Consider the following 22807-nt stretch of genomic DNA (forward strand, 5'->3'; position numbering starts at 1 on the left):
GTAGTATAAATCTACCTGCTCCAACCCCCGTACGTATAGAATTAACGTGTTGCTGGAAACGGGTGGCCAATTGCTGCTCAGTCTTACCAACATAGAACCTTTTACAGGGACATATAATTGCATATACTACGTAAGTGGACCTACAGTGTATATAGTCTCTAATAATGTTAGTACCCCCTAATTGTACATTCTTACCGGGTAAAAATTGGTCACAATGATTACGAGTTCTACATCTGAAATTGCCTTTGGGGTAGAGATTCTGTAGCCAGTTATCCTTTTTCGGTTTTCTTAGTTCACTAGAGGTGACAATGTCACCCACTGTTTGAGCCCTCCTAAAGGTAATTAGAGGTTTCTCTTTTGTAATGCAGTTTAAAGTGGGATCGCATTGCAAGATAGACCAGTGTTTCAAGATACTGGTTTTTATCTGTGCAGCCATTGGAGAGTAGTCGAAAACCATTGCTACACGACTACCTTTAGAGCAAGAGTTCTGTCTGTTCTTTCTTTCTCTCAGAATGAGATCCAGACGATCCCTATTTTTTGCTTTTATATAAGATTTGGTCACTAACTCCACAGGATATCCCTTGGCTAGGAACCGCATACCCAGTTCATAACTTTGCGACTCAAAGTCCTCTTCAAGACTATTATTCCTTTTGAGCCGCAGGAACTGCCCGTATGGGATCCCCCCAAGGGTATGCCTAGGGTGATAGCTGTTATATCTTAGGAGGGAGTTGGTAGCTGTGTTTTTTCGATATCCTCTTGTTAGAATTGCTTCTTCCTTGATAAACAGCTGTAAATCAAGGAATTCCACTTTATCTCCCCCCCCACACTCCTGTAAATTGCATATTGAAGGTATTTATGTTGATGTATTTCACAAATTCTTCGAATCCTTTCTAGTCACCCTTCCAGACGATTAAGACATCGTCCACAAATCGATACCAGCAGGCGACCAGGTCGCGAAAGGGATTAGAATCATTATTCTAATCCCTTTCGCGACCTGGTCGCCTGCTGGTATCGATTTGTGGACGATGTCAGGAGTGTGGGGGGGAGATAAAGTGGAATTCCTTGATTTACAGCTTCAAGGAATAATAGTCTTGAAGAGGACTTTGAGTCGCAAAGTTATGAACTGGGTATGCGGTTCCTAGCCAAGGGATATCCTGTGGAGTTAGTGACCAAATCTTATATAAAAGCAAAAAATAGGGATCGTCTGGATCTCATTCTGAGAGAAAGAAAGGACAGAAATCTTGCTCTAAAGGTAGTCGTGTAGCAATGGTTTTCGACTACTCTCCAATGGCTGCACAGATAAAAACCAGTATCTTGAAACACTGGTCTATCTTGCAATGCGATCCCACTTTAAACTGCATTACAAAAGAGAAACCTCTAATTACCTTTAGGAGGGCTCAAACAGTGGGTGACATTGTCACCTCTAGTGAACTAAGAAAACCGAAAAAGGATAACTGGCTACAGAATCTCTACCCCAAAGGCAATTTCAGATGTAGAACTTGTAATCATTGTGACCAATTTTTACCCGGTAAGAATGTACAATTAGGGGGTACTAACATTGTTATTAGAGACTATATACACTGTAGGTCCACTTACGTAGTATATGCAATTATATGTCCCTGTAAAAGGTTCTATGTTGGTAAGACTGAGCAGCAATTGGCCACCCGTTTCCAGCAACACGTTAATTCTATACGTACGGGGGTTGGAGCAGGTAGATTTATACTACATATGAGAGAGTGTCCTAATGGGAGATCAGGGGGCCTGAAATTCACAGGCCTGAAACAAATACCGATCCCCCATAGAGGTGGTAATCGTAAGCAAATTCTTTTACAGGAGGAAGCAAAAATTATCTCATTGACAGATGCCTGCTATGCACAAGGACTTAATGAACGTAATGAATTGCATTGCTTTTTAGACGCATATTAGAGTTATAAATATTTCAAATTCAGCCTGCTTCTATATATGTTCTTAAATGTTTTTACATTTGTAATTACAGGTAGCCTTTTAATTCTTAATCTTTGTTTTCATCTCTGTTGCAGGGACACGCTCCTATCAAGTCTCTGCATCAGGATTGGGGTTGCTATAGTAACTAGAAACGCTCGTCGTGACGTAGACTGAACGCAGCGCCGGACTGCCCCCCCTTCCTAAGCTCTGGATAGGGCCGTCGTCCTTGAGCGCCGATTGGTTGGTAAGTCACATGACCCCGGAAACGGGCGGGTAGCTACCCGGAAGCGTACGCGAACGCTAGAAGGAGCGGCGCGTTACCAATCCATGATGCAGGGACGGATGGGTGTGGTGAGTGTTAACATAATGTATTTATTGACCACATTGTCCTGTAAGACTTGATACCTTTTGTGCCTTTGAGAAAGCGGCAGGTGCCGCGAAACGGCTGTCAGGCCGGTACCTCCACCCTAACCTACTGGTATACCTGTAAGCCTATGTACACGCAATAAACCTGAATAGCAAGAGTTGGTGCTCCATATTGTTTCTTTCTACTATCTGTGGATGTAACCTCTGGACTGTGAGCACAACCACCAACAGGAGCGACTACATAGAGTCAGCTGTCAGCCAGCAACTGGTGCTAATCAATCATCTTCTATATCTTGTTATATAAATGTGGTTATGCTTTAGTAGTCAAATTTATCGTCGCACCCGCTGCCCTGTAAATGGCGCACCCGGTGCGACAAACAGCGCATCGGGTGCCCTCGAAACGGCGCATTGATGCGCCGTTTCGAGGGCACTCGATGCGCTGTTTTTTACAGGGCAGCGGCTGCACTGATAACATCTGTACAGACCCCTTAAAAATCCATTTCAGTTCAACATTATACTGATCTTTTAAATATATTTTATACCTTATGCCTTTCTTGGATCAGCGTAAGGGCTAGTGTATGTGGACCTTTGACTGCAGTTCAGTTTTATGTCACTTTGAGTGGGACATCAGTTCCTGTCCTAGCTATACTAGTTAATGGGAAACTGAGGTCAGTCTGAGGCCAAGCTGTACACAGACTGAAGATATACTATACAGTGGCGTAGTGGTTCTGCACAGAATTTGTATGTAGTGTTGTCCACCGTGGCATTATTATTATTTACACATTGTATTATTATTTAGTATTTATAGTGTCGAACCTTCCGCAGACCTGTACAGAGTATATAGTCTTTTCATTATATTGTCTTATACTGTCCCTCAGAGAGGCTCACAATCTAATTTACTACTAACCTACTATAGTCATATGGGTACTTATCTGTTAGCCGGGCGCATCCGGCAGGTGGCGACAAAACTCCACCAGAGTTGCATCTTTCCCTACTATACATGGCGGCCTGGAGGGGGATTAGTAATTAGCGCCACCTGCCGGATGCGCCCGGCTAACAGATAAGTACCGTCATATGTCTATGCATGTATCATGAAGTGCATGTACGTAGTCTAGGACCAATTAGGGAGACGCCAATTAACTTATCTGCATGTTTTTGGGCTATGGGAGGAAACATACTAAATCTGTGCCGATAGCCCTGGCTGGCATTTGAACCGGGGACCAAGCACTGCAAGCAGAGAGTTCTAACCGCTATGTCACAGTGCTGCTTACTGTTTAATGTATCCACACTGCAACACATGTGCTGTGTGTTTCTGAAAAAGGTGCAGCCCCCTGTCTTCTAGCCAATGCACTAGTGTGGATGGATCCTAAGGAAGGATGCAAAAGCTTTAGACATTTTGAATGAAGTTGGGAGCACAGTTATTTCAACCATGCAGTTGTAGTTAATGGCTGTCACGGTAATCGTACGTTGTTCGCATTCCGCATTCACAATTTTGCCTTTTTCTCCTTTACCCTGTACCATGCCCGTGTTCCCGATTCAAATGTATGTCACAGCATCTGAGAAGTTGCGAATTAATCTGAAAATCATGTGTGGTAAAATTCCATTGGGAACCTGATGGCAGAGTGTCAGAGACCCGGAAATTGCACGCCACAATGGCTTGTCAAGTGTGCCCCTGCTTGAAGTAAACTACATTACAAGGCACAGCAGGAGCATTTGTGCAAGTGTAGCAGGGTTGATGAATAGTGTATGCTATGTATGCTAGTATAAGGAAAGGGTGTTTAACCTCCCTGACGTTTTGATTCCCGCTGCCTTGCGGCCGCAGGAGGGTTGTTTTAACCTATTTTTTTTTTTTTTTTTAATCATGTAGCTAGCCTAGCGCTAGCTACATGATTCCCCCCCCCCCCCCCCCCCCCTGCGACATCTCTCCCACACCTCCGATCGCCACCGGCGATCAAGCCCATCAGGAAATACCGTTCTGAACTGGATTTCCTTCAGGGCTTCCCTGTTGCCATGGCGACGAATGTAATGACATCATCGACGTTGTGACGTCACAGGGACTCCCGATCCACCCCATAGCGCAACCCGCTGCCTGGCGGCAATTGGCCAGGCTGCGCACAGGGTCTGCGGGATGGGGGGGAGCCCTCTTTCGCGGCATGTAGCGGTGGATCGGCGGCGATCGGAGAAACACGCAGCTAGCAAAGTGCTAGCTGCGTGTTTAAAAAAAAAATTATTCAAATCGGCCCACCAGGGCCCGAGCAGAGCCCTGCGGCGTTACTGGACGAGCTGAGCTCGTCCGTAACTCCCAGGAGGTTAATGGTTTTTGAAGATGCAATGGAAAACAAAAGTTTTTGCTTTCTTAAAACAGAAAGAATTTGCGATAATTCAGGTTGGAGTGAGCTTCAGATGTCTCCCAGTGCATCACTGCTGAATATATGCAAATTAACCGTTGTTGCCATTAGAAGCTACACACACCTCCAGATAACCCAACATGCATACAGATTGGTTCATCCTCATCAGTGCATGGCATGGATTAATTTGGATCTATGGAAGCCAAATTACATTAAGATGCAATCAAATGGTTGATAGTCGTTTATTAATCGCTAAAATTTTACTAATTGGAGAAGATTTTTTAGTTATAAAAATAATGCCCTCTCTGAGATGGAACTACGGTAGCACTATAATATACTTTTCCAGATGTAACTTGCTGCTCACATTTATATATTTCTTTTACAGGTATCTGTGGGAATCCATTGAAAATATCCTTGCACTGGGCCTGCCTCTGAAACGTGAGTAGCTATCGCAATTATTGAGTAATTATCTTAGCTGACTTGGGCTATTTGCTGCATGCACTCATTGCACGCATGTTTTCTTGTCCTCTGACAAAGCCCTTGTAAGGTAGAAACCTGTTCATGATGGGAATAATTTGCTATGTCAAAGCAGGTTTTGTGTGGGCTTCATGTGTATTGGGTGGCTTGGTTGGGGTGATATCATTTGTCTTGACTGACTAAAATCTGCCCTGCCAGCTAACACTTATTGAGGCTGGATAGTGAACTGGGGAAGGGTTCTGCCTCACAGGAGACCAGGGTTTGAATCTTTGCTCTTCCTGGTCAGTAAGCCAGCACCTATTTAGTAGCAGACATTGAGCAGGGACGGATCTAGACCAAGTTGCGCCTGGGGCAAGGTCAGGTTTTGGCGCCTAAACTGCCATCCCCCATCCAAATTTTGCCGCCTCTTTAAGAATTCAACAAACTGCGCCTGGGGCAAGAGACCCGCCTGCCCCCCCTAGATCCGTCCCTGACCTTGAGCGAGACTCCCTAGCACTGATAACACCTATAGAGCGCTTCCTAGTGGCTGCAGCTCTGACACTTTGAGTCCGCCAGGAGAAAGGTGCAATATGTATGTTCTGTGTCTTATTGTACATAGATTTGCAATACATTGTGAACCCTCCCATACTTCCCCAGTCTGACTATCAGCAGGCAGCAGCCTGTTTCTGGTTCTGATGGGTATGCGTCTGCCCCCATTATTCCAGTATTATAGGGTTTGAAGACCCTGCAACCCCTTGAGTCCACGCAAACCAGTCACACTTTCATTTTTGCACTGCACCAGCATATAGCATAGAGCCGATTTTAATTTATTCCTTAAAAGCTATGCTTTAATAGTGCAGGAGGGCTTTTAAGTTGTTGGGCTGTAATTCGTTTTGATTGCCTGATACTCTTGGTACAGATAACCATTGTTCTTTTTACTATAATGTCCGGCAGTTTGAGGCAAAACGCGCAGGCATCTAACAAGTGTGTTCCCTGCCTTAAAGCTACCTGTATTTTTTTTTTTATAATACCATACCTTTACTGCACTGTGGTGAAAACAAAGGCTAATTATTATAAAGGCCTCCCTACACACTGCTTCCTCTTGACAATTTGGGTACAGCCCACAAAACAGCTGTAAGCTAGGGACAAGTGCTGCCCCCATGGGGATCTCCTCTGCATTATATGCACAATAAACCGTAATGCCTGCATTTGATCTTGCTGGTGCCTGCCAATATTAGTTTTAAATTGACCCCTAAGTGCTTTGCTTACGGAGTATCTATAGATCCACACTACCTGACTTGAGTGGGCTGAGGGGCATTTTTTTTTAATTAAAGGACAACTGAAGTGAGAAGAATATGGAGACTGCTATATATAATGTCTTGTAACAACGTTGCCTGGCAACCCTGCTGATCTATTTAGCTGCAGTAGTGTTTGAATAACACCAGAAACAAACATGCAGCTAATCTTAATAGATGACACTTGATCTGCTGCATGCTTGTTCAGGGTCTATGGCTAAAAGTATTGGAAGCAAAGGGTCAGCAGGACAGCTAGGTAACTGGTATTGCTAGAAAGGAAACAAATATTGCTGTCTCCACATTCCTCTTGCTTCAGTTGTCCTTTAAGAAATGCATACTTATTGGCCAAATCTTAATTTCAGGCTGCTGTGGAAGTGGCTGTGCACCCAGGGTCTGTGCATGTGCGTGTTTGCAATTTATGCTAATCTCAAGTGCTTCAGTGAGAATTATCCCATAGGGTTACATTAGCAGTAGTGCTTTGCTGATCGCCGGTGATCAGCAAAGTGCTGAAAAGCACTCAAGTGTGAACCAGCCCTTAGGCCTGGAACCCACTACAAAACACTATCGCTAATCGCAAGAGTTTTGTATGAGCAGTTTGTAAGCGATTTCATGAGCGTTTTAGGGAGCGATTTTAGAAAGTGTAAACAATTTGCCAGCGTTTGTTTAGCGATTAGCTCTAAGGGCTGGAACCCCCAAGAGCGCTTTTCAGAGCATTTAGGGAGCGCTTGAAACCCCAAAAACGTTTAGCTAATGTTAACTGATGTGCCAACTTCCACTTGAGCGTTTGCGAATCCCAAAATCGCAAGCGCAGGACATGCAGCATTTTGTTAGCGTTAGCGCTTCAATGTAAAGTATATAATCACTGGCGGAATCGCTCATCAAAACTTGCATGGAGTGATTTTGCTAGCGTTTGAAAGTTAATGTACACTGTAACAAAATTAAAAATAAATGAAAGGGCCAATCAAACTTTAAAACGCTAATAGCTACACAACCACTGGCAAATTGTTTACGCTTTCTAAAATAGCTCCCTAAAACGCTCATGAAATCGCTTACAAACTGCTCATACAAAACAATTGCGATTAGCGATAGCGTTTTCTAGTGGGTTCCAGGCCTTAGTTTTTTTCAGTACTGTAACATTTAACCCTGAAAATATGTATTGTATTTTTTTTTTTATATTAGGACAACTTTGTTTGTATCTCTGAAATGTTGTAACTCGAGTAGTTTGTAAGTAGGTTACTGTGTATATAACTGTTTTGCAGTTCATTGTGTAAAATATTCAGAATGGAGGCAATAATCTGATTATTTTAGGTATCTTGAGGTGTGTGGTGATGGGGGGGTGTTGGGTGTTTGAGAGGAAATCCATTTACTGTAAGTCTCAGCCTGTTGTGCTGCACATGGATTGTATTTCCTCTGTGAATGTGGTTTTGAGATGCTATTCTACTACTGCTTTTATTGTCATCTCGGCTGTGAAATTCATTAACATCTGTCTGGATTGCTTCCATTTCCTCCTCACCTCACTCCATGTCGGGCTGTGACTTTTTCTTTGGGGGTGAGAGGGGTTTAAAGGAACCCCACTGGGATTTTTAGAAATAACCTTGTAAAAGCATTGCTGTGGGTCCCAGGCCTTAATGTGTGTTAAAAAAAAAAAAGTATTTTGCCATTTCCTATGTTCAACAATAAATTATAGTCTAGAAAAAAAGATAAGCTCCAATGAGAATGAGATGTGAAGATAGACCAAATGATGCAAATTAGAAGTTTGCCTTCTTAAAACAGAAGATATTTGCTATTATCCAGGTTGGAGTGAGCATATGAGGTCTCCCACAATGCATTACAGAAGCATATGCAAATCATCCCTTTGTTGTCTCTGGAAGACCACACTTCCAGAAGCGCTGGAATGCAATGATGTGTCAGCTTGTTGATTGTATAGAGCCACAAGTATCCAACATGCATAAAGACTGTTTTGGACTGGTTGGGCCTCATTCGTGATGGTCGTAATGGCTAACATGTTGTGATTGCAGCAAATATGATCGTAATTGTTACATTCGACGGGCCTGTATAGATGCATACATACATATTTTAACCAAGAAAAAAAGTGCTTCTCTCTCTCCCTATCTCCCTCCCTCTACACACACACACACACACACACACACACACACACACACACACACACACACACACACACACACTCACACACTCACACACTCACACACTCACACACTCACACACTCACACACTCACACACTCACACACTCACACACTCACACACTCACACACTCTCACACTCTCACACTCTCACACTCTCACACTCACACACTCTCACACTCACACACTCACACACTCACACACACTCACACACACTCACACACACTCACACACACTCACACACACACACTCTCACACACACACACACACACTCTCTCACACACACACACACACACACACACACACACACACACACACACACACACACACACACACACACACACACACACACTACCTATGCATATTTTCAACATATAAAGTTTGCAGGAATGCATCAGCTTCTTGAGCTTGATCACAAAAACTCCTCTTCTCTTTGGCATGTAATGTTGGCAGGAGACCCCCCAAGACGAGTTGCTCAGGGCACCCACTTCGTGATCACAGGGTAGCAGAATAGGGTGAGGAACCTGGTGGTGGCGGGTGGGACCCCAGCATCAATTAAGTTACATTATGACAGCAGCGGCAGAAAGAGGAGGTGTTGGTAGCCAAAAAGGCTGTGGAATCTGGCGGTTTCCACAAACAAGATTATGGCAGCGACAGGAGGAGATGGTGGTAGCAGAATAGGCTGTAGGATCACAGTATTTAATAACTTTATGACAGCATAAGCACTAACAGCATTTTCAATGTTTGTAAAGAATGGTGTTACATGGAGTGTGCCCCCCACACTCCCTCAGGACCCCGGGTATAAAAATCAAGACACCTGTGGCAGCAGCATGTTCCAGGCAGCAGTTGTAAAGCCACAGTTTGGACCTTACCACAACCCAGACACCCCCAATGGCAGCAGGTTAGCATGTGTGTGGTGACAAAACAGGCAGGCAGACAAGTATAATTAACCTCCCTGGCGTTAAGTTTCTGCTGGATTTATGTGCAAAAAGTGATCCAATTAATTTCCATAACCTTTTTTTCCTGTAACTTGCCTAAATGTGTCAAGCTATAGGTGCCCAGTATAGGTTAACCAGGTAAAGGTGTCCCAGTACAGGCTAGCTATAGGTGCCCAAGTGTAGATAGCCAGCTATAGGTTGCCCATTATAGGCTAGCCAGGTATAGGTGCCCCCAGTAAAGGTTAGCCAGGTATAGGTGCCCCAGTATAGGTTAGCTAGCTATAGGTGTCAAGAACCACAAGGGCCAATCCTTGATTGGGTCAATCGCTCAGTCAGAAACCCGGTCTCGCTGTCGCTTTGCGCATAGATGCCCATATGTGGATTCGCAATCTATGAAACAACTAGCCGAGAGGAGTGTTCTGACTCCAAAGGATTCACCACCCACATCCAATTCAAATGCTTGCCACCACGTGCGAGTCAGCGCACGACTAACTATTTTAACACACTGAGAACACTGTAACTTAACCCTTAGCGGTATGTAGGGATCGGCGCCAGATCTGTCTATCTGTGCCCGATTCAAACATACGGGTTGTAAATACAAGACACTATAGGACACAAGGTAACATTTTCGGAGGCGTAAGTACGATTGTGTATGTTCAGGAACAGGTCATAACCGTAAAACAATTTTAAACGTTTTAATAACAAAAATGCTTCACACACATTTATATACAATAATTAACATATAAACACAAAGCTTAAAATAAAAGGGAAACATTTTGAAACATTTAGGCTAAGTTCACAGTGGGACGTTAAAGTCGCACGTTAAAACAGCATTTAACGCAGAATAACTCACTGCAATGAAAAATCAATGCCCTATTCACAGTGCACACGTTACGTTAGTGACTAACGCTGCACGTTAAGTAAAAGTACTGCATGCAGTGCGTTATACACGTTATTAGCTGCGTTGGACTGTTTGCACATGCTCAGTAATGACTTGGATGCATACTTTTCATTGCCTGTATTTTTTACTGTATCTGCTGTATGTGACGGTAACGCTGCGTTGCCACTTTTTGGGCGCGTTGCGTTGTAAGCTTGCGGTGCGACTTTAACGTGGCATCAAAACGCAACGTCCCACTGTGAATCTAGCCTTACTTAGCTTAGCAGTCCTTGTGGGGATATTGAAAGAAATAAAGTCCAGTTCAAATGCAGGCATTGAGATCAGGAAGTCCTTGAAACAAAACATGTTATGGTAGTCCATGTGCTCTGGTCTCCTGAAGCACGTGAGTGAAGATCTTTAGTTGATGGAATTTTGGAGACTGGGAAAGGTTGTTACTGCCCCAACTTTTATAGGATCTGAGTTTTGGGACTGGCTTTACCTGGAAAGTAGGTGTGTTTACCCCTCAGCCAGCAAAAGGGGCAGCCCCCGGATCAAGTCTTTGCGATTTCTCCCCGAATTGCCTTACCATGGATCTGTGGCCAGATTTGGAACCAGCCAGCGATGCTTTATCGAATGACACCAAACAACGGCAGATTAGCACGTGTGGTCTGCAAGTGATAAATAGCTCAGTTTCCCTGGCAGCTGGACGGCTATAAATTGGATTAGCAATTAGGCTGATTTTTAGTAAACCAGAAAATATATTTGTCTTTTATCCGGGATAAACACATCTTGGATTATTAATAAAGGAAGTTTTTCTATTGTTAAAATTCAAATTCTGGTGGGAAGTTTTAACTGCCTTTCAGGGCAATCTCTAGTTACTAGTATAATGACCATTTGCTCTCACGTACGTGTGAAAGAGCTACGTGTGAATTCTGCTCACATTCAGTGTGGGTGATGGGGGAGCCAAAGAAAAAGAAAGAAGAAAAAAAAATTACTTGTGACATTCTGCTCTGCTTTACGGAACGATACAGAATCTTAATCGTCTTGACTTCCGTATCATTCATGACAATAGGTGCCCCGTTACAGATTAGCTAGCTATAGTTGCCCTAGTATAGAATCCCTTCCCTGCAGCAGCACCCCCCTTCCATCTGCAGCAATAGGCGGTTGGCGCTGTTACTCACCAAGCGTCTCTCCCATACCAACATCAACAAACAGCCCTCCGGTACTGCGGACAGAGAAGACCGAAGCTGGTGGTGCGATCCGTGCGGGAGGGGGGATTGCTGAGGAGGTGAGGGACCTATACTAGGCCACATATACACTCACCTAAAGGATTATTAGCAACACCTGTTCAATGTCTCATTAATGCAGTTATCTAATCAACCAATCACAAGGCAGTTGCTTCAATGCATTTAGGGGGGTGGTCCTGGTCAAGACAATCTCCTGAACTCCAAACTGAATGCCAGAATGGGAAGAAAGGCGATTTAAGCAATTTTGAGCCTGGCATGGTTGTTGGTGCCAGATGGGCCTTTCTGAGTATTTCACAATCTGCTCAGTTACTGAGATTTTCGCACAAAACCATTTCTAGGGTTTACAAAGAATGGTGTGAAAAGGAAAAAACATCCAGTATTCAGCAGTCCTGTGGGCGAAAATGCCTTGTTTATGCTAGAGGTCAGAGGAGAATGGGCTAACAGATTTAACCTGATAGAAGAGCAACGTTGACTGAAATAACCGTTACAACCGAGGTATGCATCAAAGCGTTTGTGAGGCCACAACACGCACAACCTTGAGGCGGGTGGGCTACAACAGCAGAAGACCTCACTGGGTATTACTCATCTCCACTACAAATAGGAAAATAGGCTACAATTTGCAAGAGCTCAGCAAAATTGGACAGTTGATGACTGGAAAAATGTTGCCTGGTCTGATGAGTCTCAATTTCTGTTGATACATTCAAATGGTAGAGTCAGAATTTGGCGTAAACAGAATGAGAACGTGGATCCATCATGCCTTGTTACCACTGTGCAGGCTGGTGGTGTAATAGTGTGGGGAATGTTTTCTTGGCACACTTAGTGCCAAATGGGTATTGTTTAAATGCCACAGGCTACCTGAGCATTGTTTCTGACCATCTCCATCCCTTCATGACCACCATGTACCCATCCTCTGGCTACTTCCAGCAGGATAATGCACCATGTCACAAAGCATGAATCATTTCAAATTGGTTTCTTGAACATGACAATGAGTTCTATAAGAGTGAACAGAGGCACCAGCAGGATAAAAGGTACTAAAAAGTTTAAAATTCCTCAGGAGGTGGTGGTGGACTCTCCTCCTTGAAGTAGACAAGATACTGTCAGCTTTTTAACAACAACAGGTTTATTTATACAGGGAGTGCAGAATTATTAGCCAAATGAGTTTTTTGACTACATCATCCTCTTTATGCATGTTGTCTTACTCCAAGCTGTATAGGCTCGAAAGCCTACTACCAATTAAGCATATTAGGTGATGTACATCTCTGTAATGAGAAAGGGTGTGGTCTAATGACATCAACACCCTATATCAGGTGTGCATAATTATTAGGCAACTTCCTTTCCTTTGGCAAAATGGGTCAAAAGAAGGACTTGACAGGCTCAGAAAAGTCAAAAATAGTGAAATATCTTGCAAAGGGATGCAGCACTCTTAAAATTGCAAATCTTCTAAAGCGTGATCATCGAACAATCAATCGTTTCATTCAAAATAGTCAACAGGGTCGCAAGAAGCGTGTGGAAAAACCAAGGCGCAAAACAAATGCCCATGAACTGAGAAAAGTCAAGCGTGCAGCTGCCAAGATGCCACTTGCCACCAGTTTGGCCATATTTCAGAGCTGCAACATCACTGGAGTGCCCAAAAGCACAAGGTGTGCAATACTCAGAGACATGGCCAAGTAAGAAAGGCTGAAAGACGACCACCACTGAACAAGACACACAAGCTGAAACGTCATGACTGGGCCAAGAAATATCTCAAGACTGATTTTTCTAAGGTTTTATGGACTTATGAAATGAGAGTGAGTCTTGATGGGCCAGATTGATGGCCCGTGGCTGGATTGGTGAAGGGCAGAGAGCTACAGTCCGACTCAGACTCCAGCAAGGTGGAGGTGGAGTACTGGTTTGGGTTGGTATCATCAAAGATGAGCTTGTGGGGCCTTTGGAGTCAAGCTCAACTCCCAGTCCTACCGCCTTCTTCAAGCAGTGGTACAGGAAGAAGTCTGCATCCTTCAAGAAAAACATGATTTTCATGCAGGACAATGCTCCATCACACGCGTCCAAGTGCTCCACAGCGTGGCTGGCAAGAAAGGGTATAAAAGAAGAAAAACTAATGACATGGCCTCTTTGTTCACCTGATCTGAACACCGTTGAGAACCTGTGGTCCATCATAAAATGTGAGATTTACAAGGAGGGAAAACAGTACACCTCTCTGAACAGTGTCTGGGAGGCTGTGGTTGCTGCTGCATGCAATGTTGATGGTGAACAGATCAAAACACTGACAGAATCCATGGATGGCAGGCTTTTGAGTGTCCTTGCAAAGAAAGGTGGCTATATTGGTCACTGATTTGTTTTTGTTTTGTTTTTGAATGTCAGAAATGTATATTTGTGAATGTTGAGATGTTATATTGGTTTCACTGGTAAAAATAAATAATTGAAATGGGTATATATTTGTTTTTTGTTAAGTTGCCTAATAATTATGCACAATAATAGTCACCTGCACACACAGATATCCCCCTAAAATAGCTAAAACTAAAAACAAACTAAAAACTTTCAAAAATAGTCAGCTTTGATAGTAATGAGTTTTTTGGGTTCATTGAGAACATGGTTGTTGTTCAATAATAAAATTATTCCTCAAAAATACCACTTGCCTAATAATTCTGCACTCCCTGTATACTCCAGACAACCATGCAACGCGTTTCGCAGGTATATTCCCGCTTCCTCAGGCAATAACAAATAGGAATACACGCAGTACAGTCTCGAGGTCACGATAAGCGCCTCTGAGGCGCTTATCGTAACCTTAAAACTGTACTTCGTGTACTCCTATTTGTTATTGCCTGAGGGAGCGGGAATATACCTGCGAAACGCGTTGCATGGTTGTCTGTAGTCTATAAATAAACCTGTTGTTGTTAAAAAGCTGACAGTATCTTGTCTACTTCAAGAAGGCGAGTCCACCACCACCTCCTGAGGAATTTTAAACTTTTTTTGTACCTTTTATCCTGCTGGTGCCTCTGTTCACTCTTATATTACCAATATCCACCCCTGGTGGAGGGGTCTTTTTTCCTGATCTACATAGAGCGACTTTTAATCCTGAGTGAGGACAGGTCTAATCTCCTCACCTGCCTATACAGTGGTTACCTAGGAGGTAACCCACTTTTGTGAGTATATACACTATATACTTTTTAATTCCAACCTATTGTTTTGCTTACTACACTATATTGGGCTCTCGGTGTCCCCACTCTTGTTTATCATGACAATGAGTTCACTGCACTAAAATGGTCTCCACAGTCACCAGATCTCAACCCAATAGAGCATCTTTGGGATGTGATGGAATGGGAGCTTCGTGCCCTAGATGTGCATCCCACAAATCTCCATCAACTGCAAGATGCTATCCTATCAATATGGGCCAACAAGAATGCTTTCAGCACCTTGTTGAATCAATGCCTTGTAGAATTAAAGAGACTGAAGCGAGAATAAATCTCGCTTCAGAGCTCAGTTAGCAGGGGCATGTGTGCCCCTGCTAAAACGCCGCTATCCCGCGGCTAAACGGGGGTCCCTTCACCCTCAAACCCACCCCCGCAAACCTTGGTCGTAGATTTAGTCGTAAATCTTCTTTGCCTGGAGGCAGGGCTAACGGCTGCAGCCCTGCCTCTAGTCGCGTCTATCAGACGCGCATCGCCGCCTCTCCCCCGCCCCTCTGAGTGAAGGAAGTCTGAGAGGGGCGGGGGAGAGGCGGAGGTACGCATCTGATAGACGCGCGTGGGGCAGGGCTGCGGCGGTTATCCCTGCCCCAATGTGGAAGCGCTCCCCCGCTGTACGGAGGGCATTTGGGGGTGAAGGGACCCCCGTTAAGCCGCGGGATAGCGGCGTTTTAGCAGGGGCACACATGCCCCTGCTATCTATGAGGTCTGAGATTTAGTCTCGCTTCAGACTCTCTTTAAGGCAGTTTTGAAGGTGAAAGGGGGTCAAACACCGTATTAGTATGGTGTTCCTAATAATCCTTTAGGTGAGTGTAGCTAGCTAACCTATACTGGGGCACTTATAGCTAGCTAACTTATCCTGAGGGAAATGGTACTCTAGAAAACCTCCTGGGCTGCATTCCCAACACAATTGGGCATTTACTGCTTTCGGCGGAGGTTAATCTCAGAAAAAAACAATATGTGGGTGTTAGCCCAATCTCCTCAGATGATTTAGCAGATCCCAGATGTGCAACCCAGTGCATTCGATTCCTACCCTAATGTGAATATTCTCTGTCTAGCTAAGAGGTACAGAAACCACACAGCACTCAAATTGGTGGAAAGGCATCTCATAAAGTTTATATTGCATGTGATAGTTGCGATACAGGTACAGACATTGATGAGCTACAAAAAGCAAGATGTACAGAGCAATTCAACAGTATAAAGCATAAACCCTAGAAAACAATACCCACAATGTATACATTAATATTTAACATTAACAGTTGGCTGATAGTGTAATGGTTAAGGGTTCTGCCTCTGACACAGGAGACCTGGGTTCGAATCTCGGCTCTGCCTGTTCAGTAAGCCAGCACTAATTCAGTAGGAGACCTTTGGCAAGTCTCCCTTACACTGCTACTGCCAATAGAGCGCGCCCTAGTGGCTGCAGCTCTGGCGCTTTGAGTCCGCAAGGTGAAAAGCGCAATATAAATGTTATTTGTCTTGTCTTGTCTTGTCTAATATGTAACCTGAATGCAGCTTCCCAATATGTCCTACAATACAATCCACATTACCCGGAACTATTTCATCTTACCCAGCCAGGATAGCTAGCAGCTCCAGTAGCAGACCAAAGAAGACAGAGAGTAGAAGCCGCATGCTCAAAGACTATATCCTCCTTGACTCCACCCACTCACCATACATCACTTCCCTTTAGGAGGCTCAGTGTCATTGGCTGAAAGAATGCTTTTCTGCAGATTAAAATTTTATCTCCGCCTAAGGTCAGTTAACAGGAAGTGAAGGCTTTTGTCTGAAAACATGTGCTCTAAGAATGGTGCAATGCCTGTCCAACAAAAGCAAGCTGTGAAACACACAGTCAATTTCTTACAGTAGGAGACTTGAGGGTGATAGAGGGGTCCCAGTTTAGGTCCTCTCACCAACAGTGGGAACCAGGAAACTGCCTTTGATCCAAGCCTTGTTCATCTTTATGTTCACCTTCCACAACAGCCACAACTATTCTGGGAGGCAAAGAAGGCCGAAATGCCTTGCATCTCTGCGCCTTTCCTCTCAGCTCCTTCCACCACAGTAGCTGAGCGCCCACTGGCTGGTGGTGGATCAGCCAGGGAGGCAACAACTCTGCCCCTCTTGCCTCTGCCCCTTCCAGACATTGTAAATCTTACAAAAACTTTTGTTTGATATTTAATGTGTGTAAATGAAATGTGCAGTAATTTAAACACTGAAAACTGAGTTGATGTCCGATAGAAGCAGTGAGATGTAACTGCGGTTTGAAACAGCTGTACTGTTAAGCTATTACCTCGACTAAGCAAATACACTAGGCCCGGTTCACATTAGCGTTTTTTTGCGGAGCTGGTCGTACTGATCTGGCCATCAGGATCAGGAAAAACTGTCCGTTTTTACAGCCAGTGTGCTGTAAACTGTCAGTTTTCTATTTGTTACTCTGTAGCTGCAAAACCTTCCGTTTCCATTCCGTTAAGCAAAACAGTCTGGAAAATTAGGTCCTGCAGCATTTTTTTGTCCGTTCAGAGGAATGGACCACGGAACCGTAAAACTCAACCCAGTAAGTCTTAAAAGAAAAAAAGAAAAGGCGAAGTACTCAAAACCGACACACATAGCACAGAAAAGCACAATATATATATATTTTTTTAAACACTTAACACACAAACAATCGCACACTTGCGAAGGCAGGAGAAAAAAAGTCAGTGAGAGACAAGACAAGTGCTTTAAGATTAACTGTCAGACAAAAAGCGGACTGACGGTGACGAAATAAAAGACAGCTACGAGACAAAACACAAGTCCAATGACTAACTGCATAAAAGCATAAACAAAAAATAGCACACAGAAGCTCTGTCAAGTGAACACTGATTATACTAGCTAGTCTCACTAGTGCCTTTCCAGTCTCGCTTCCACTAATGTACTCGGTAGTACTCGTCTCACCTAGTGCTGTGGTGGCAATAGTGAAGATCCTCAGATGTATCTTCAGGTTAACCACTTCACCCCATAGGCTATTTTACTCTTCTTGCCAATATCTATTTTTCTCTCTCAGTGCTCCTCCCATTCATTTGACCATATGTTTATCACTGCTTATCACACCTAAATGATCTATACAGTATCTTTTTTTTCACCACAAATTAGGCTTTCTGTGGATGATATCGGTTTTAAGTAATTACTGTTTTCCTATGCACTGTAGAGAAAATAAAATGAAAACACACTTTCTCCAATTTCATCCACTGAAGCCGAGTCCCTAAGGCAGTGATGGCTAACCTTGGCACTCCATCTGTGGTGGAGCTACGAGTCCCATGAGGCATTGCAATACTCTGACAGCTCTAAGCATAACTCGGGGAGGCAGAGGCATGATGGGATTTGTAGTTTAGTCACAGCTGGAGTGCCAAGGTTAGCCATCACTGCCCTAAGGCAACTGTTTATGTGGTGTTGTTTTTTTTGGGGGGGGGGTTATGCTGTCACTTTTTTTTTTTTTTGTAACAAGTGTTTTCTTTTTATAATGGGGCCGAGGGGGAGAAGGTGTTAATAATTATAAGAAATTATTATTTTTATTATATTTTTATTTTAATTTTTGGACACTACATAGTTCTACACAGTTTAGTGTGTACATTTTTTTTTGCTATAAATTTTACTTTTATTTTTATGCTCATTCATACACAGGCACTTTGATTGGCACAAGGAAAATATCTTCCCGGTAACCAATCACCGTGAACAAATGATGGGCGCATGCACCCTCTGCTGATTGACAGGATGCGCTTGAACACCCTGATTGAGCAAGGGAGACACAAACTTGATGCTTATATACGTCCAGCCAGGAAAATAGCATTGCTTTAAAGGAAATAAATATGGCAGCCTCCATAGCCCTCTCACTTGAGTTGTCCTTTGATTCAATCAAAACACACTTACTACTTTGAGATAGTGAGCTTGTGGTGATCGACTGTAGTAGCCAGCTTGCTTTGTATGGATCTTCAACCATTCTGGTGACTATTTTTTACTTAAAATCTATGCACTATTGAGCCTTTTTAATATCTTTCCTGAACTCATAAGCCATTTTTTGCCAGGAAAGTTTTTAAGGCTGTAAATCCTTATCAGTGAGGGATAGTCTACACTATAGTCCTGCCCGGTCTCGACCCAGACAGAGACGGTCATTTGCATACCTGATTTTTAACTCTTTCAAGCAGAGAAAGGAAAAAAGAAACACTATGGGAGGGGGAGCTAAGGAATTTAATGTAATGGGGTATTTTAATTTATTGGGATGTATGTAGGTGTAATTTTACCGTTGTATAACTAAAGAATGTAACGGTACGGTAATAACTAGAGTGGTGCAAGGTGGTAAATTGATTGTTTCTTCATTCTGCAGTAAAGATAAGACCACTATCGACCTGTGTATGACTTCCTTTAGATAAGTACTCATAAAAACTGTTTGACAAATCGGGACCCTTATTGTAATATTACAGACTAACCAGCAAGCTCATGGTGACCCAGAACTCATTGGAGTGTGTAAGGGACTACAATGATCCTAAAAGCCCCCTTACTAAGATGTTAAGAAAAACAAAAATTTGCTTTCCTAAAACAGAAAGAATTTGCGATAATTCAGGTTGGAGTGAGCTCGAGATGTCTCCCAGAGCACCACTGCTGAATATATGCAAATTAACCATTGTACCCTTAGAAGCTAAACACACCTCCAGAACCGCTGGAATGCAATGATGTGTCAGCTTGTTAAATTGTACAGAGCCATAATAATCCAACATGCATACAGACTGTTTCGGATTGTTTGATCCTCATCAGTGCATGGCATGGATTAATTTGGCTCTATGGAGTAGGGCTTGTAAACCGAGAGGTACAGACTAACCAGCAAGCTCATGGTGACCCAGAACTCATTGGAGTGTGTAAGGGACTACAATGGTCCTAAAAGCCCCCTTACTAAGATGTTAAGAAAAACAAAAATGTGCTTTCCTAAAACAGAAAGAATTTGCGATAATTCAGGTTGGAGTGAGCTCGAGATGTCTCCCAGAGCACCACTGCTGAATATATGCAAATTGTGAGCTTCATGCAAAAGTATCTCCATTCGTTGGAAAACACAGGACAGATATTGGGCAAAAAGAAAATATTTTTCTTTTCCAGGTACATCTTCATTATTGCCTTTCTCGTAATCCCCCTGCAGACACGCATTAAAACTCCTATTTACTCAATGGGATGTAAAAAAAAATTCCAATTTACATACACTAGGGCAAACTGGGAAATGTTTAAGTATTCTGAAGTATACAAATCCCTGACCACTTGAGGTTTTCACTTTTAAATAGCCTAGGAACCTAATGTATTATCAAAGTGCTGATAACACCCTCCCTCCCCTCTCTTCTCTCCCTTCTTTTTCTTTCATTCTTCTTTTCTTCCCTCCCTCTCTCTTATCTATGTTGTCCTCCTCCTCTCACTTGAAGCGATTGACTGGTTATTTGTTCCAACTACCAATAATGACTAAATACAAACTATTATACTTAGTATAATTACTATACTTACTATATAATGTTTGGCTACCTTGTACCATTTAACAATTTTGATACTTCTCCTTTTTCATCTGTTATGACAAGAATTCTTTCAATAAAGCATTAAATGTAAAAAAAAACAAAAAAAAAACCAGTTTTGGATCGAGTAGTGAAATATTTTTTTCTAATGTTGTCAAAAAGCCAATATTGGAAAATCTATAGAAATTGGTTTGGTATTCTAGATCAGCCAGTCGAAATTTATCAATGTTTGAATGCAGTAAACAGAAATGTAATGGTTTCTGAGAGGGGGAAAGCGTTTCAAAAATGACCTTTGCTAAACTCTAATATATAAGGCCATTTCTATGTATAAGCCCTTTACGTGTTTTTTTGGCCTTCCTTGTAGAATATGTACTTTTTGTGTATGATACACAAAGGTCTGGCCTTGGCTCATTTATTGCACTTTGTTCCTCTTTCTCTCTCATCTTACACCATCAGTGCACACTGCAGCTTTCTTCTTCATTGGTTGCTAAGCAATGGGGGAATCTAAAAAAAAAACATTGTACTGCAACCTTAATTACCTCTCTCCGCTCATAACCACACGTACCTAAAGCCTAGGATACAAAGCCATATAACTGCCATGCTTAACCCTAGATGGAATGCACTAGTATAGCCATTAGCCACCCCTTTACTAATAAAAAGACCACTAAAGAGTCCATGTACAGCATTCATTCTCCATCATTATCTGAGGATCAATGTGCTACAGCAGCAACTCAATAGCGATGTAATAACTTTTGAAAAATAAATTGTTTACTAAATGGATCCTTATGTGCTAACAGTTCATGTTTTGTAGTTACTCATCTACACGGATAGTTAAAGTGTAAGTTCACCATTAAATTGCAGCTATCCAAAATACATCCCTAGCCTACAGCCTCCATCTTCTCCCCTGCAGGGGGCCATGTGATTGGATAAGCTAGCATTTAGTTTACTTGCAGTGGCACTGCTTTCAATGGAGTGGTATTTTCACAACTGCACAGTAGACATCACAGCCTAGACCAGAGGTGCCCACACTTTTTTGGTTTGCTAGCTACTAAAACAAATTAGGAATTGAAAATGATCTAGCAGGTAGAATCTACCAGTCACAACTGCAGCACGGGCACTTCAATCGGGTGTGCGGTATGGAGGAAGCCTTCCCCCAGCCTTCCACGCCATCTGTCCCTGTCCAGCCAGCACAGCAGCCGGTGCCTGCGGCCAGCAGCAGCATCAGGGGCCAAGGAGACCTGCTGTCATTGACGAAGGCGCTCTACATAATGGTAGAGCAGCCGAGAGAGGAGGCGCGTGCAGCAGCCACCTCCTCTCAAAGTCCCAGCCAGCGCATAGCCCGGATGGTGGCCAACTAAATGGGGTCCTTAAGTGGGCTTGACATCGGCAGCGAGGAGCCTGTGGACCCCATGGAGTACTGGGTGGAGCGCTTGCACATCTGGAGTGAGCTGGCGCAGTACGCCTTGGAAGTATTGTCTTGCCCCCTTCCAGCGTGCTGTCCGAGTGGTGCTTCAGTGTGGCCAGTGGCGTGGTCACCGAGAAGCACTTTCGTCTGTCCACAGAGGGCGTGGACAGACTGACATTTTTGAAGATCAACCAGGCCTGGATTGAAGGCACTTTCCAGGCACCTGTTGTCGGCGAGAGGAGGACATGAGGTGCCTGGGAATTGCATGACATCAACCTTCAGTCCCTGGGTCCTAATAATTTGGCCTGGTTTTTCTTTAGTTGCTGTGGTACTAACTCTAGGTACCATGGCCCGTGACATGCCTGCTGCCGCACGTCACTCCTCCTCCTGCTGCTGATGTATTTAACATCCTGCTGTCTGTGGTCCCACCGCCAGGGTCCACAGAATACGTTGCCTGCTGCCAAACTCCACTCCTGCTGCTGCTGTATTTTTTTTATTTATTGTATTTATAAAGCGCCAACATAATACGCAGCGCTGATTTTTATCATCCTGCTGTCTGTGTTCCCACCGCCAGGGTCCACAGAGTTATGCGCCACTAGCTATTATGCCACTACAATAGCTATATAGTGTTGTATAAAAAACAAATTCTGAGGTGTCTGGGTTGAAAACTGTGCTGTCCAAGTTGTGCATTGGACACAATGTGGGTTTCACAACTGCTGTCCGGAACCTCCTGCTGTTGGTGTTTATTTACAGCCGTGCTACCACCGCTAGGTACGATGGCCCCATTACATTGCCTGCTGCCGCACATCACTCCTCCTCCTGCTGTATTTATCCTCCTGTTGTCTGTGTTCCCACCGCCAGGGTCCACAGAATACATTGCCTGCTGCCAAACATCACTCCTCCTCCTGCTGTATTTATCCTCCTGCTGTCTGTGTTCCCACTGCCAGGGTCCACAGAATTATGCGCTGTTGCCATGCGCCACTAGCTATTACTCCACTACAATAGCTATATAGTGTTGTGAAAAAAAAAATTCCGAGGTGTCTGGGTTAAAAACTGTGCTGTCCCAGTTGTGCATTGGAGGTAATGTTGGG

General features: G+C 43.5%; 1 protein-coding gene across 4 annotated transcripts in view; it reads left to right on the forward strand.

Moving 5' to 3' along the window:
• The window catches only part of LOC137541041 (signal transducer and activator of transcription 5B), a 349270-nt gene that overhangs the window by 203000 nt on the left and 123463 nt on the right, over nucleotides 1-22807 (forward strand). For all 4 annotated transcript variants that reach the window (XM_068262188.1, XM_068262187.1, XM_068262190.1 and 1 more), the window contains one exon: nucleotides 5044-5096. The gene's annotated coding sequence lies outside the window, so the exon portion shown is untranslated. The remainder of the gene's footprint in view (nucleotides 1-5043; nucleotides 5097-22807) is intronic.

This window comes from Hyperolius riggenbachi, chromosome 12 (assembly GCF_040937935.1).
Source record: "Hyperolius riggenbachi isolate aHypRig1 chromosome 12, aHypRig1.pri, whole genome shotgun sequence".
NCBI classification, from domain to species: Eukaryota; Metazoa; Chordata; class Amphibia; order Anura; family Hyperoliidae; genus Hyperolius; species Hyperolius riggenbachi.